The 16,405-nt window shown below is 39.5% G+C and overlaps 2 protein-coding genes across 7 annotated transcripts in view; one reads left to right on the top strand and one right to left on the bottom strand.

Moving 5' to 3' along the window:
* LOC134538422 (PIH1 domain-containing protein 1-like) overlaps nucleotides 1–16,405 on the bottom strand; it is a 58,944-nt gene that overhangs the window by 34,453 nt on the left and 8,086 nt on the right. The gene's annotated exons all lie outside the window — the stretch shown is intronic.
* The window catches only part of LOC134538421 (multidrug resistance-associated protein 1-like), a 143,496-nt gene continuing 127,875 nt past the window's right edge, over nucleotides 785–16,405 (top strand). For 3 of the 6 annotated variants that reach the window (XM_063379734.1, XM_063379733.1, XM_063379735.1), the window contains exon 1: nucleotides 785–825. The gene's annotated coding sequence lies outside the window, so the exon portion shown is untranslated. The remainder of the gene's footprint in view (nucleotides 826–16,405) is intronic. The other 3 variants (XM_063379736.1, XM_063379737.1, XM_063379739.1) reach the window with 1 other exon arrangement.

Here is a 16,405-nt window from a genome sequence, read left to right as displayed (position 1 = left end):
CGCCAGTGCATGCTGCATAGTCTCGCAGGGGCTTCAGGCCCGGGCAAGCGGGGCCCGGCTAGGGCCCATTCCATTTTTATTCTCCTTGTTTGTCTAGTGTTCGGTTCGATATGGTCATTAAGGGGAAAAACAAACTTAAATTGTTATTAGCATTCAATTTAAAGGGGGATGCGACAGTAGGCCAAAAATCACTAGACCGAAAGTCATTTCACCGAAAGGCACTAGACCGAAAACATTTATCTCGTTGGGAATATTTCTTTAACTCTAGCAACAGGCAGTTGGCCGAAAGGCACTACACCGAAAATTTAGCTTCCTGGGATTATTTCTTGACTACGGCAATAGGCAGTTGACCGAAAAGCACTACGCCGAAAGTCGTTTCCCCGAAATTTCGGTCAAATGACTTTCGGTCTAGTACCTGCTAACCATTTAAAGTAGATGCTGGCAAATATCTATTTCACAGATCGCATCATTTATACAGCTAACCAGCGGATAATTTATCAAGAAAAGACCATCAAGATTTTCTAAAAATAAACTAGCCATACCAACGTCGAAACTGAAATTCCGGATTCGCTTGAAAAGTTTGCTGAAAGAGTTTCACTAGCGATGTTTTCCGGGCGAAGGCGTGAGTGCCAGTCCATGCACCCCTGAAATGGCGCAGGATATTCTGCACAAAGTGTAGCCTCGCACCACGTGGAGCGAGATGCGCACGCGAGGAGGAAGACGAGCAGGGGCGTCCAAGGTCGCAGCAAGGCAGCGTCGCCCCGCCATAAACCCGCACTCACCCACTCTCGCCCGCGACGCCGCGGCGGACGGACGTCTCACCCGGTGAGTGCCCCTCCTCTCTACTGCTGTGCCTCCGGTGGCGGTCCTATGCTTGGTTACGAAAACCCGGTAACATCCTAGCTCCCGGTATGCATCATTTGATGAGAGTAATTTCGTGAAAGAAATGTGTGACCACGGTGCTGCCATCTGTGGCGGATGGCGCGAACCAAAGTTCGCAAAGACAAAGTTAAACTTAATATGATTAACTGTTTAGTGAATTTTAACAAGATGAGCAGTATTTTACTAAGTTTCCTTGTCGAAAATCATGCCCAAAGCATGGGTTTGGTTTTTTTTTTTTTTTTAATTATTTTTCGCTTTTATAGGAGTAGTTTCAATTTATTATAGTTTAACATTTCGCTCTGCAAATCGAATGATCCGATAGTCGACGTAATTCTGGTGGCGTGTGCGGAAACGACGTGCGATTCGCGTCCAGAAATTTAATTTAAAACTCAATTTGCGTATAATTTTTTACGCTCGGTATTATTTTAAGGAATTATACGTTAAATTTCGTGGCGCCAGTTTCGTATTATAAGTGTATTTGCAAAATGAGAACACATGAAATTTCTCGCTACCTGCGTTGCCTTATTGCGCGCAGTTTATAAAACTGATTAAACGGATTGGCGCTATGACTAACTCCACAGTATGTGCCATGTAACCTGCCTAAAATTTGACCGTTACCTGCAAAGGATCACACGATGCTTGTTTGCGAACATTTCCAACCACATGAAGTTTCTCACAAACACCGCTTACAGAACAACAGAGGCTGAAGCATACTTGATCATTGGCACTACTTTTGGGAACTGTTAGGTTTTAAACAAGTCACACTACACGGGAAAACCCCAGGATGAGGACATGCCAGGTGCCAAAGGATTCACACACAGGACAAGAGGATGGTCCGGTAAGAGTCGGGCGGACAGGCAAAGTTCAACTACGGGATGGCCAGGACTTGGAACCACGAGGTCCAGAATTACAGCACACTACCGATTATCCGCGAAATTAAGTGGCAGGGCCACCGCGGATAGTGTCAATCGTGGATAATCCACAAAAGAGCCAAAAATGGGAAACAAAAAACGAAACATTAATTTCAACTTAAAAATCTAAAAATTTATGTACAGTAAAATTTACAATTAACAGTAAAAAAAAAATTTTAATGATGCTAAAATTTTAGTATTTTACTGAATAATTAACATACAATACATTTCAGTAATGTAAACATAAAAGTGTTCAACCATACGACTAGAAACAAAGAGCGACAGAGACAAAAATAGCAACGCATGCCAGCCTACTGCGTAAGTTCCGAGAAGGCCTGTGGCGTTTTACTGTATACTGTACACAATACACTCGTCAATAGAGTTCAAATTTGCTCACTTGTAATAAAATACAGATTTACATATATGTTGTATTTTTCGTAGCATGCACGGATCATCCGCCCGCGGATAAAAGAGAGTTTACTGTATTTATATCGCATATGGATTCTCCTACAACATTTCGCTAAATACCCCTGCACAGGAATACCTGACAGCTCTATACCATCTGCAGATTGCAGTGTCCACAAATATCTAGAGAACCGACTTCAGAATTGTTTTCAGGTCATTTTAGTGAAAAGTTCTTATATATTCACATATAAATGCCATTTTTATACAAAATATCAGAACTAAACATAATAGGAAACATATAATATTAGCAGGATCGTGCAGATTTTTACGTTGGGAAGCTATAATCTTTTCAGAGCTACTCTCCACATGATTTATATTTAATGTGTAACCATAAACCGAAGTGAGGCGTCAAAATAAATGCGAGTTAGCAAATGACGGCTGTAAATCCACAATTCGTGACTTCCAACAACCTTACCCTTTATCCAGGCGCTTTTTCGTGACCCATAGAGACCCTGCATTATATCACGGAGTTCCGGAGTCACTATAGCCAAGGAGGGAGATATAGAAGTGCGACTCTTACAGTGGAAACGGCAACCATGTTTTACGCGACATGTGACGCTATCTGTTGGGTGGGCCCGTAACTACTTGCAAACAAAAAAAAATTTGCGTAACAGAAGAGATTTTGAATTCTAAACAGAACTAACAGACACATCTTTCCTCGTCGACTTCTACTATGGAACTTGAGATTTAAACTGTGCAAAAAAAATGATGTTATAAAAAATATGTTATATAAATTAGTAGGAGATTCAGTATTTATGGTATGCCACACCACAAAATAAGTGGCTGTCAAAAAAAAAGTGAATTAATTTTCACTGTTTTGTTTGCCTGATAACAAATATTGTAATAGGGAAAACATGGGAAACTTGTAAGAAAAACGAGGAGACAGGTGATTCCAGCGAACCTGGCGGTGTGGAGTGTACCTACGTTTTTCAAGTGCGTGAAGCTAATTTACGGTAGTAGCATCTAGCGGCGTGGAGTGTAAGACGGCTTGGAAGCAATGCAGTGAATGTGCTTCGCCAATGCGAACACGCCAGAGTTTCCCATACTGACCTATCACGACATTTTCTGATAATAGCTGAAGCATTTATTTCCACAATCAATGTAGCTATGCTAGTAATATATTTTAAAAACTTCTATTTAGCGGGTGGGTCCAAAACAACTTGAAAAACAAGGTCTCCGGTCGGGAAATTAGTTTCTCCACCCATGATTAAAGCTATGAGAGCCATCACAAGCGGCACCTATTAAACGTCGACTGCAAACGCCGTCGCTAGTTGAAGCGGTCACGGACATCGTGCAGGATTATCCCTCCGGGAGGGGGGCGGGGTAGCGGCTGCGTTGCCAAGGGCAACGGCGAGACCGAGGCCGTCAGAGAGGCATCGTCACAAACCGGTACATCATGCACGAAAACGTACAGGCTGAGTTGAGAGTTCCGCCGACAAAACTTCGGCTGCAACTTCAACACGGAACAATAAGTTGAAAACATAATACGACTTATGGACTTTTTTTAAATTTTATTTTTCATGCAAATAATTGAGAGAGCATTTAAAAGGGAAAACTGAGCATCTGAATGATATCCAACTCACCAAATTTCTGAGCCGAAAAAAAGGGTGTCTGTCGTAAAATGCTTTCATTAAAATGATTGCGGGTAACACCATTATTTAACGTGCATTTTCTTACGTATTGTTCAACTTCCCCCCCCCCCCCAACCAATATTCAATCAAAAATTATCCAAACGCTTAGTGTTTCAACTTAAAAACTTTTTTTTATTATTATAAAAAATTGTTCAGCTCCAAATTCATAGGTGTACACAAGCCTTGGAAGTACTATGTATGTATGTGTATGTATATATATATATATATATATATATATATATACACACACACACACGTGTGTGTGTTGTATATATATTGTACACACACAATTTCAACTTATAATTTTGTGACGAACCTGCAGCATAAGTTTGTTGGCCGTATTATGACACATCCTGTACATGTTAATGTCCTTTCCTCTCAAATTCAATTTGCCTCAACGTTAAAATTAAATTCGGCTAACTAGGTTTGAACATAAAATACACACTGATAGTTAATTTAATAACACGCTTCATCCACGCTCCTGTAAACCACTCGCGAAACACAATAAATTCACGTTCAAGCTGGACTACGTGGCAGGCGGTGTGCATTCCAGGGGACGAACGCAGTGAGAGCAGCTGACGGAAATGCAGAAACTACATTAGATGCGGCAAGGGGAGGGCTCATGGCATTTGTGGAGCTGACTTGCGTTCAGTCTACAGGACCTTCCACCAAGAGTCAGACCGGCGACAGCTAGGGCGTCGACGATAAAGTTGGGGGGGGGGGGGGGGGAGGCGAAACACGGTAACTCATAATCTTCGCCAGTTCTACGACTAACAACGCCCATAAAGTGAAGCACACACGAGTGACCGGGAACCAACCCCCTTAATACCAGTTCTCATAACACGGGGGTTGGGGGGGGGGGGGGGGGGGAGGGGGGTTAAGGGCTTAAATCAACGGGCGCAAATCTGTAATATTTACAAGAGGGTGCCCGCGGAAATTCGCGAGAGTTTTGAGCGTGGGTTTTAACCGACACAAGTCACCCTCTGAACAGGGTGCTTGTATCTGGCATACTGCCCCTATATGCATGCGATAAGCGGGTAACTTTGAATATACAGAAATTTTCCATAAATCAGTTTTTAGGTATACGTTTATCATGATTTTGCAAGCGCATGCGGACCTTCATAAATTACCAAAATTTAAACATCTAGCTTTCCAACTTGTGCCTTGTATGGTATTTTCAAAAAATTTCCTGATACTTTTATCCGTACTGGTTTGTGACCGAAAATAATCTTGAGCAAATGAACATTAAATCGATAAAATCGTAGCTCTCGTCCATAGAAATTCAAAGTAGAGTTTAAATATTTCCATTTTGAAATTTCACACGTAATTTTCCTGCATTTTGCACTCAGAATAACTGCTACATAGCTCCCGCAGGCAGTGATAGGATCATGCATCTCCGCAGACAGGGGCATACCGCACACGCATCTTCCCAACACGCCAGCAGGGTCGTCGAGACAGACCAAGAATCTGAAAAGGGGGGAGGGGCAAATGATTATGTTCAATGTTAATATTGTCAAATACCTGTCAACAAAGGAAATTTTTATATGAAACTGAGGAGTAAACAATTAAACTAAACTACTGTGAAGAAAATCCATTTTTGTTTAAAATATATAATCATCCCCTTCGAAATTCATAAAAGTAATAGATAAATAGTATGTAAATATATAATCAGAGTGTGTAGTCAAACATAAGGTTTTCTAAAGGCTTAATATTAATAGGTTTATATTGTTTCAAAAAAATATATATTTTCGTAAAACCCACAGAAATGCAGACAAAAAAAAAAGAATGAGCAATGTAAAAAAAGTCTGGTTTCAATTTGGGGGGGGGGGGGGGGAGAAGCACTTGGTTGGGGTCCGAAACAGCCAGGCGTCCCTCTCCACAGTGCCGCTGGAGCGACGAGCGAAGCTGCGGAATATATGAGCCCTGCGCGGCCTTGACGCGTCTTTCGCTTTTGGCAAACCACGGCGCGCTGCCTCCGCACCTCTTTTTACTTCTGTTGCGACGCCCGCCGGAGACCCCCACCGGCACCGGGCAACAGGATCCCTAAAGAAGGGGAACCACGTGGTGCCATCTGCCTGCCACACAGACAGCCAGGATATGTTCGCGATGCTGTGTTCGCTGCGCCAGGTGGCCAGACAGACCTGTCTGGTTCGCAACGTCGGAGAGACGCATGCCGTGGGATTCGAGTGATGATTCCGACGATTATGATATTCTGCTGGCTCTCACAGTATGTGAACGTAAAAATTAATGGGTTCATGGAGTTAATCTAAAGAGAAAAAAAAAATTAAAGAATTTCGTCATTTGATGGAGAAGTTGCGTGCGAAGACGAAACAAAAATTATGGACTATTTCATTATAAATTCAACTCAATTTTATAGCATTCCCTTGGAATCAAATCTCGGGCATTGTCCTGCATATCCTGCCTTCTATATTATTCCACCGATTTATTCCACAAACATGGATAGTTTCGTACTTCTCCAATGAAAATTTCCGTCGACATGACTTTTTAAAGTAGGCACAATAATGAGAGAAAAGGCGAGCGCAGAAGTACGGCCCAGTTCCGCGCGGAAACAGATGTTCGCATGCGCGAAGTCAGCGACGCTTATAAAAATAGCCGATAACAGAACACCGGTGCAGTCCCCAGGAACACAGCTGACACAGCTTGGTGTGGCCAGTGACACCTTGGCTGCAGCTAGCGTGGCGAACATAGCGAGCACAGCGCTCTGTGCGGCAGCAGAATAAAGACCGGGATTCATCCGCAACAGCGCGAGCACACCGCAGACGCACGAAGTTGAAGAGAGACAAACAGACAGCAGCTGCTACATTTGTAAAATAGAACAAGCGCAGAAAAAACAGCACGCAAAAACGGCGCACAGAAACCTATAGAAACTCCTAGCACCGAAATTTCTGTGCGCGACCAATCAGAATATAATATCCAAGTCACGGATGAACACTGCGCCGGCGGCATAGAGTAGCTAGCGATTATTTTGATATGTGCATTTTTAAGATAACAAGTAAAACTAATTCAAACTTTCAAAACTCTATGGTGAAATCAAATGCTAGAATTGAGGAAATAAACTGTGTTGCCAACAAAAAAAAAAAAAAGATAGCTAGACAGCTAACATTTCAGAAGAACCACGCGTTTTCATTGTTGAGCCATATTTTTAAAATCACTTTTACCATGAATTTTGGGACACATACTCTCTCTCTCTCTATATATATATATATATATATATATATATATATATATATATATATACATACACACACACACACACACACATACACACGCGCACACAGACACACACACCTTTTCCCCCTCCCAGAGTCCTCCACTGGTAACTATGCTTCGTCTTCTACAAAAGAAGTACCGAGTCACCGCGATCTCATCCATGGACGCCTGCTTCTCCAGTTAATACTGGCATGTCACCGTCTTTCCACAACACAGGAGCTCATCATCTGCTGTCACTTCAGCGAAGGCCTACCTCAAGGGCACCTGTCCTACATACGGTCACCAAGTGAGCGGCGCACAATGACTCTTAAAACCATGGAGTCGGGAATACTCGGGAGACGGCATGCTGTGACGAAGTTGGTCACTTTTTAACCTCGTAATCGCCATATCGCTCCGCCCAGAACATTTTGGAAATGGTGTTCCATCACGTTCGATGGTCAGTAAGCATAAGTAAGAATCTTCGTCGTTAAAAACAGCCACTATCATTAAAAAAAAAAAAAAAAAGTCATTTAAAACTGTTTCCAAAAATGCAAACACTAAGCTTCAGCCAATGTTTTGGGCGTCTAATCAACATAGCGCAACAATTAGCTGAAGAAGAAAAACGGCTTCACACAATCACCATGTAATATTGCGGACGTGGCCAGCCCCTGCTTAAAACTAACTCACAATTTTTTTTTTTCATAACCCACAAACTGTTTTCAAAATGGCGATGTTTCTTTACCTGTACGAACGCGAAAAGTGCAAATATTCGTTTACTTGCACACATGCATTCTTCACTTTTAGTTCGGATGCCCCCCCCCCCCCCCCCCCCCCACTCCGCCGTGATGACACTTCCGGGACGGGTACATATTAATGGTTCGTGTTCTCTTGTGAAATCAAAAATTAAGGTAATTTTAAGGACCCTTTTACCACTACCAAGAAGTAGAAAACTGTTTGTAGTATCACAAAATACTCCCAAGAAAATAATATTAAATACATAGTTAATGCACAAAAAATAATTTGTCGGTTAGTTCAATTCTTACATATATATGCCCATATTTAATATAATATATTAAGTTCAAAGTAAGACAATGAAACACTTTTTTTTTACCTTGCATGTGAGATGCTAATTATGAAAATATAATTCAAAACCATTTTACACATAAAATAAAATCATGTGGCCCGAAATTCGCACATTGTACTACGCGTCTGTTGTTTACTGCCAAGTAGGAAACAAAAGAACATTAAAAATACCCGCGTTTATCCATTATTTGCACACTATCAGTCTTTATCAAGGACTTTTAAGGCATCTCGTTTAATTAAAGACAAGTTAAGGACTTTTTAAGGACATCAACGAGGCGTACGAACCCAGATTATTGCAAGTATAAACTTCGCTCGAATTCGGAAACCGCCTTCGTTTTGATGTACATAACCGTGTGATACAAAATCAGATACGGCAAGGTAATCGAGGATGCGAGGCGTGAGATAAAGAGGCTTTAGTCGCTGGCTTGTTGAACGCTGTTGACTAATGCATAACTTAATGACGCAACGCCTTCACGTTTTGTTGTTAGCTGTGTGTGTTTCCACGGACTTATATTTTTACTAGCGCTTCATAAACGATTTTATTACGCTAGCATGGTTCTCCGAATACAATGAAAGTATTACTAGATTATACCTTAGCTGAAAATACATCTTACTCTCTAATTACGTTGATCATACTATTACGGCAAGCTTGAACAGACTAAACAAGATGTAAGTTATCGGTGGTGTTTTTGAAGATAAACTTATTTATTGCCGGTATGGTTAAGTAGAAGCGATGACGTCAACAGAATGTAACGAAAATAGTAACGATCAGGAATGGGGAGCTCGATGACAAAGTCACTAGTGAGGCGATCGATATGTTTGCATCTAGCACACTTGCACACAAGGGCAATTCCCCCCCCCCTTTTTTTTCAATAAAAAACTCGATAACTAGCTTAAAATAACGAACATGTGGCTCAATTTATGGTCACTGAATATGAAAGCTATAAAGTAAGCAGCATTTATTGGAAGCAGTAGTACATAGCGTAAGGATCACCCTTTTGTGTAAGGTTTTATTTAAAAAATTTACGTTTTGAAGGTCATCTGATCTACAAAAAATAGCTTGCTTATACATTCTTATACTTCTAACTTTGAAGGTTTACTTCTAACGCGCTAGGCAGCCGTGCACATATGTGATGCATGTTTTTAAATGACGGAATGACGTTAGCTCTGCCTCCCACGTACAGAAGCAGACTACAACCAGACGCTAGCATCCCTGTTATCTCATTGGCCCAGAAGCGTCGAGTAGTAAAACAAAAACCTTCCCACTTGCAGCCGAAACCCGGCATTATATAATAATTATATTATATATTATATAATTAATCTCCCGGATCAACACCTCACTCGCTTCCTACAAATCTGAAACTCCCATGAGACCTAAGAAAATACCCTTTTCAACTTCGCTCATCTCGATGAATGTTTTCAATTTATATCTACATGTAGGTAAAACGTCTCGTCGACAAATAGGTAATTAGAGACGGATGATGATTTTCGACACATATATGACGAAAACGCGACCAAAATGGCGGATGCGACAGAATTGTTTTCGAAAAATGGTTGAACTGGTGCTTCGATAATCATATTATCATTGTCTTTTTAAGGTTATATTTAAGTCTACTAAATTTGCGAAATCTCTTAAATGTGTTTACGCACAGTGATTTTTACAATTGAATTTTAAATTTGAATTTAACAAATTACATATATAATTTAAGAAAACCTGCAAGCATTAATGGCCGTCGTATGTTTGGCGCGCATGTAACAGTAAGAAAGATTTAAAATACGATCGTTTATGTTTGGTTGTCGCGCGGTTTAAAACCGTATGTTCACAGCGACGCGATATTTTGATTACATCGCCATCTTCGCGTTACAGTGATTCCAGCGTAAGGGGTCGTCCATTAATCACGTGATGATTTTTTAGCAAATTTTTAACCCCCCCTCCCCCCTAGTGATTTATGGTGAGGTTTTAGACTTACCCCCTTCAATAAATCACGTATATTTTTTGGTACAAAATAATTTTAAAAATTTCAGAATATTATCTTTAAATATAGGTATAATCTAATTTAATTCTGGAAAACTAAGCACAGTATGTATATTCGGCGCCAAAATCACAGTCTTACTGGCGACTGGCAAGCCGACCCTGGCTACGGCGAGTCAAGGTCACACGTCGCTTTTCAGTTTAGTAGAAATCGCGCGAAGAAATAAATACACGTGATATCTCTCTACACCCCCCCCCCTCTCCCCCTTGTGATATTTCGCGATTTTTCCCGAACCCCTCCCCCCCCCCCATTTTCGAGCCTCACGTGATTAATGGACGATCCTTAAGAGAGAGAGAGAGAGAAACGGAAGTACTCCGAGAAAATCAACCGTCTGAAGGCAACGTCCACCACATTCACCATTTTTGCAAAAATTCCGAGTTACCACAGTAAATCGAACCCGGAATCCTTTGGTAATGAAAAGTATGAACTGGTGGAGAGGGGAGGAACGAAAATGATCCACTGCAAGAATTACAATAACACGTGATGGATGCTAAGGGAATAAAATATCAACTTTCAACACATCTGTGACATCAGACCGACAAACATTACGAAAGCGACAGATTTCCCTATTAGAAATGTATTATATTTCAATCAGGTCGTGGGCGCTACGTCGCTGCAATAAGCACCAGAAATTTGTTTTCAGACAAGACTGGCGAAACGTGTTCCCGGAAAAAAAAATGATATTCCGAATGAAAGTTAAACTTGAATTAACAAAACATCCCTATTACTGATAGCTTACGTATGTTTGATGCGCGTGCATTGACAGAAGTATTTTATGTGTAATCGTTTATTTTTGTTTATATCGAGCGGGTAAAAGACTGGGTGACTCCAGCATGGCCGCAGATCCATGCATCCATGCTGCAGGGATGCAAGAGGCAGGCCAAGCATATGCTAGCTTACATCACAGTCCTGTTCACAGGCTTGTAGAGCTACACACTACCATCCGTGGGCGAAAACCCCGGGGGGGATGGATGAGGCAATGGAAATCCTAAGGATTTTCGCCCCTGCTACCACCAGTGGTGCAGAGAAACGGAAGGCTAATTATCCATCCCCCTCCCCACGGCGAAATTATTATAATAATGATAATAATATGTGAGTAATGAGATCCCGAAGCAAGAATTTAATATTTCTTTTTTTAAGTTACTCTTTTTGGGCATCACGCAAAATGAAATATAATACTTTTCTCCTTTAAATGTATGACACCAACACAATGGGATACAACAACCATTTTGCTTGCTGTATGCTTGCTGTATGCTTTCGGTTACTTTCCTTTTGTTAGCGGAAATTATAAGAGTTTTATTTCGTTATTTATTGTTTGAGGCATTGGCGTGCGCAGGACTTCAGTATTGGTGGTGCCAGATTACACAACAGCCCTGTCATTCACGGACCCCGAGCCTAAAGCGGGGGGGGGGGGGTCCTCTCCCGGAAAAATTTGGATTTGAAAGCGCAAAATGTTGCTATTTAAGGTGTTTCCGAACAAAAACATCAAATACACAGATGTAAAAATTTTAACATTTTTTATGACAAATTATGGCTTTGAACGTTATAATCGCCAGGAAAAATACTAAACTATTTACAGTTTTAAGCTTTGTTGAAAGTAAATTGCACAAATTGTTTGCACGGAATTAATGCTGGTGGCTTTGAAAAACCGTACTTACATGTTTTCTGAAGACGCCAAATAAATGCTAGAAAAAACATTCTCAAATGTTAAGTTTTAAAATCAACAAATCAAGGGAGTTTTTGTAACATACCTCAAATATGTAAAATATTAAAATAATAAAAATACACAAATAAGAGTGGGCAAAAAAAGGTCTTGCAGTTTCATTTAAGCCAACACGTGTGGCGTTTCTAAGAAACATTAAATAAAATGTAAAAATACATGCTACTTGGAACAATTTATATAATACAATAATCTTATTGTAAAGAAATGTTGTTTATTTAACACCGTGGTTTGAACCACACCACAATTCACATTTTGAATCCTAGCTGCACGCTCTACCACTACACTACCGAAGCTATAATCGTTCGGTCGAGATACATTGTATTATCAACAAAGTAAAGCCGGTTTTCTAACGTATTTTAAAACTTCTGATTACTTTTTTTTATAACTATTTTAGTTTAAATGATATATTTCACGGTAGTTTCACACTTTCACTATCATATAGTTTCATTTGACACACAAATACGTTTAGTATCTCCCCTAATACTTACGAAAGTGACTAAGGGTTTTAGTTACTGCACGTGGGTCCGTCATTTTGATGACTCTGGCACGTTCTATTACCGTTTTGTTTAAGACTTCTGTTATGAAAACTTTCATACCCGAAGGCAGACCCGTTGAAAGGGTGCTGAAAAGTTACCCACACGAGAGCAGGCGCGCTAACAGAAAAAAGGTATGAAAACTGCTAAGGAAATGGGTATCGTGTGGGGCTGGTCTAAGCACACAAAACCAGCAAATGTGCGTCCAGAGTGTTTATCTAAAAGAGGAACGCAATTTTCAAACCACCGGCCTTAAACGCCTTAAGTACTTTCAAGACAACGCACATTTAATAACAGCAATTTTTAAAAGCCTTCAAAACAGCTAAAACTGGCTTATTCTTATTCAGCAGGCCGCTATCTCTCAAAATATACTAACCTTGCATTGGACTTTCCACGCCATTTTACGCTAATGCAATTAAAAAAATAAAGTACCACAGATTAAATATAGGAAAAATAACTTATTTTCGGGATCGGGATTTTTAATTTTAATCACCCATTTATACATCATACAGACAGATATATACATCAATTAACAAACCATAACAACTGTCAACTAGTGAAAATAAAATTATAATTAATTAATGAGTGATCCACGTAACAAACATAGGCTGTACTCTTGCACTCATTAGAACAGTAAACTGATGAGTAAACAGTTAGTGTAAACACTACACAGTAGTGCTACCTGGACACCGAGCGTGCATTCTATGTGATTCGAGGAGAACTAGGAGAGGCATTTCAGAAGTTTCGTAGCCGCGGCCCGCGTGTACAACACAAGTAATTGCACCTGGCTTGTTTCCGTGTGTATAGTTGGTTCGATTGATAATTGATATACTGATAGTGTTATGAGCACATATCTGTAACTCGACACGATTGGAAAACATATTTTTTGGAAATAATACGGTTTTTTGTAAGTATGTATTATTTCTGCTTGTAAAAAACAAAATAATGTTAACCCTAATGGTGGTGCCAAGGCACCTGTGGCACCTACCGTGCGCACGCCTATGGTTTGAGGACCTTGCCACCGACTACCGCTACTGCCACAGGCGGCAGCACCTCCGCGGAGTTGGGCCGCAGTAAGTAGCAGCTAGCCAACCATAATTGACTCTGTGGAGTGGACAGGGGGAGGGGGAAGAAGCGTGTTTGCCGTGACCCGTGAGCGACCCGCGCTATGCAGGTTTTACCTGGGCCCAACTTATCTAGTTTATAGAGTTTAGAATAGTCAGTGAGGGGAGTTAGTCATGGCGCCAAACGCTGCCATGGCTGGCCAATCCCCTCCTAGCACACGATGCATGCTCCCTCTGCCGCATGGCTAACCCCTGCATGATTAGAGCGTATAGGCTTCGGCCTGAGACGCACTTAGAGTCTCTCCCTAACCCAGACACCCCCCCCCCCCCAAATACACTTAGTTTTAATTTAGGTTAGGAAAAAAAATCCTAGTAATGCCAGTGTGCAACACGGGGTGGACATCCTCCCAGTGGCTGTACCCCACATCAGCTTTATTTTCAATAAAAAACCTGTCAAAAAAAACTGTATGTAACTTACATTTTGATAAAGTATTTTTTTTTAACGTCATTCACATACTGAATCCCAAAAGAAGAAAAAAGGCATTGTGCTTGAGACTAGTGATATAACGAATATTTACATGTATCATGACATTTTCATTCACAAAATTCATGCAAATATATTTTGAAATCATATCTTTTTATTTTAAATGAAGAAATAATTTTAAATAAGACAAAAAATATGAATTTCTTAGCTTTTTTTATTGTAAAAGTTGTTAAAAGAGAAACTTCTTTGCTGAGGGGGCTACGGAAATTCTGATCGCATGAGGGGAATTGTTAGGTACGTGGTGGGGGAACCAGGAGAGGAGGAGACGGCAGGGGAGAGGTAGGATTGATGCAGCATGCTTGCATACTTATGCAATATCATAATTTAGCACTCGCATACATTGCATTTTTTTATCTGCTTCCTTGGTCAAAAAGAATTGTTTCCTATACCTCATAATATAAAAAGAAGTTTCACTTCTGTCATGTGTGGACTCCACGCACACGCTTTATTTCTTACTCCTTTTTAGAAAAAACTTAAATTTTTTTACCAAGGTAAACTTGCAATTATATCTTTTATCAGCCTTTACTTTAATATTAGGTTATAGATAATAAAGTTTTAGACTTAGTATTATTAATAATCAACTTTTCATTTGAAAACAAACAATTCCTACCAACCCAGGATATCAAAACTGAATATTTGCATTCACATTTGCGAATATCTGCAACAGATAGATCGTGAATATAGGCAACAGATATTTGCATTTGTGAATGCCTAAAAATTGACGTTCGTTACATCACTACTAGAGACTGATGTGTTTGCTGCAATGACTCTCATTACGTGGTCAGAATATTTGTGAAATATGCGTGAATTTGGTACGTTCACAAGGACAGAAGATCAAATATGCTAACGAAACAATCCTTGTTTTTCCATTCAGATTTGACACATGTTTTAACTAGTATTTAATATATACATAGAAATATAGCATTGAGATTTATTAATTTTTTAGTAACATAACTCATTTGTTGACTTGCAATGCATTTATCCGAGTTTAAAATTTCTTTTTGGAAGTTTATACTTTTGTACACTTAATACAAAGAAAATAAAATACGTCAAACACGTCATGAGTGAGACTCGAACCCACAATCTGTGTTACGGAACAGGCAGGCATACTCATACATCATGCTTAGGTAACAAGCACTGTACAAAATTGTTTAATCATATTTCTTATTCCGCTATATCTTGGACGTTAGCACTGGTGGTATCGAACTGTTTGCCCAGATGTTCAGATGTCACATGTCCTGCTAAAATCAGTAATCACACCACTAAAAAAAGTGTCCTTCCTAAGCCAGCCATTCTCAACCTGCCATGCTTCACAACGTCCCTGAAAATGTGAACATAACTGGCGTACCCCTCACACAGAGTAACATTACAGTCACGTCACACCAAGCAGAGAGGATACATGTGCGCTTTCTGTGTACCCACAATTCCAGCAATCAATATTGTGATCATATGGATTTCTAGTTTCTTCACGAGGAAATCGCTTGTAAATTATTATACTGAAACCTAAACAAGCATTGGTCATTAAGACATAGGTATAAACTTAATATAAAATCATTTGGTTGAATGAAATATGATCAAATAACATTCTTGAAATTTTATTAATGGTATATGATTTAGTCTCAATTTTTTTAAATTAAATCAATGTTATCATTAGTTAACACATTTCTATCTACCTTCCTTAAACATTTAAAATGAAAAAAAAATGTTTATTAATCTTTTTTTTTTAGAATTATTACATCTTTAAATTTCTTTTTGACTGCTATTACAAATATATAAAGATATTTCTTTTCTAATTTTAAGATAAACATAAAACTGTAGAAATCTGAGCAAAATTCATATTGGCACCCAGAAATTTTGGTGTGACTTCAATACCTGAACATAACTCGTGGAGACAAAAATTATGGTGCTGTGATTGGCTGTTCACATATCTACTCAATCTGTTCAGAAGGATAGGATCTGCTTACTTATGAACCTGCTAAATGACAAATAAATTTATCATGTTTACTAGGCATCGCTCAGAAGGGGTCAGTGAATTAAAAATGAACACATTTAAACGTAAGTAATGAATTTTAAAACTAAAAATCCGCAGATTTTAATATAAAAAATATCTTTGCATGTCAAACAATAAGGGTTTAATGCACAAATGGATGTTCTACATGAATAAAAATTCCTTATTTTCTTCAGTATTTTTGTCTTGTGTAAATTGGTTTTTTTTTTCTCATGCCTACATTTCCACCCCCCTCCCCCCACCCCTCCAAACACACACAAAAAAAAATATTAATCATGTCATGTTCATTTCATTAAAATGGTTAAAGCCATTTTAAGG

This window comes from Bacillus rossius, chromosome 13 (assembly GCF_032445375.1).
Source record: "Bacillus rossius redtenbacheri isolate Brsri chromosome 13, Brsri_v3, whole genome shotgun sequence".
NCBI classification, from domain to species: Eukaryota; Metazoa; Arthropoda; class Insecta; order Phasmatodea; family Bacillidae; genus Bacillus; species Bacillus rossius.
Note: the sequence above shows the minus strand (reverse complement) of the source record. Positions and strands in the feature narration are given on the sequence as shown.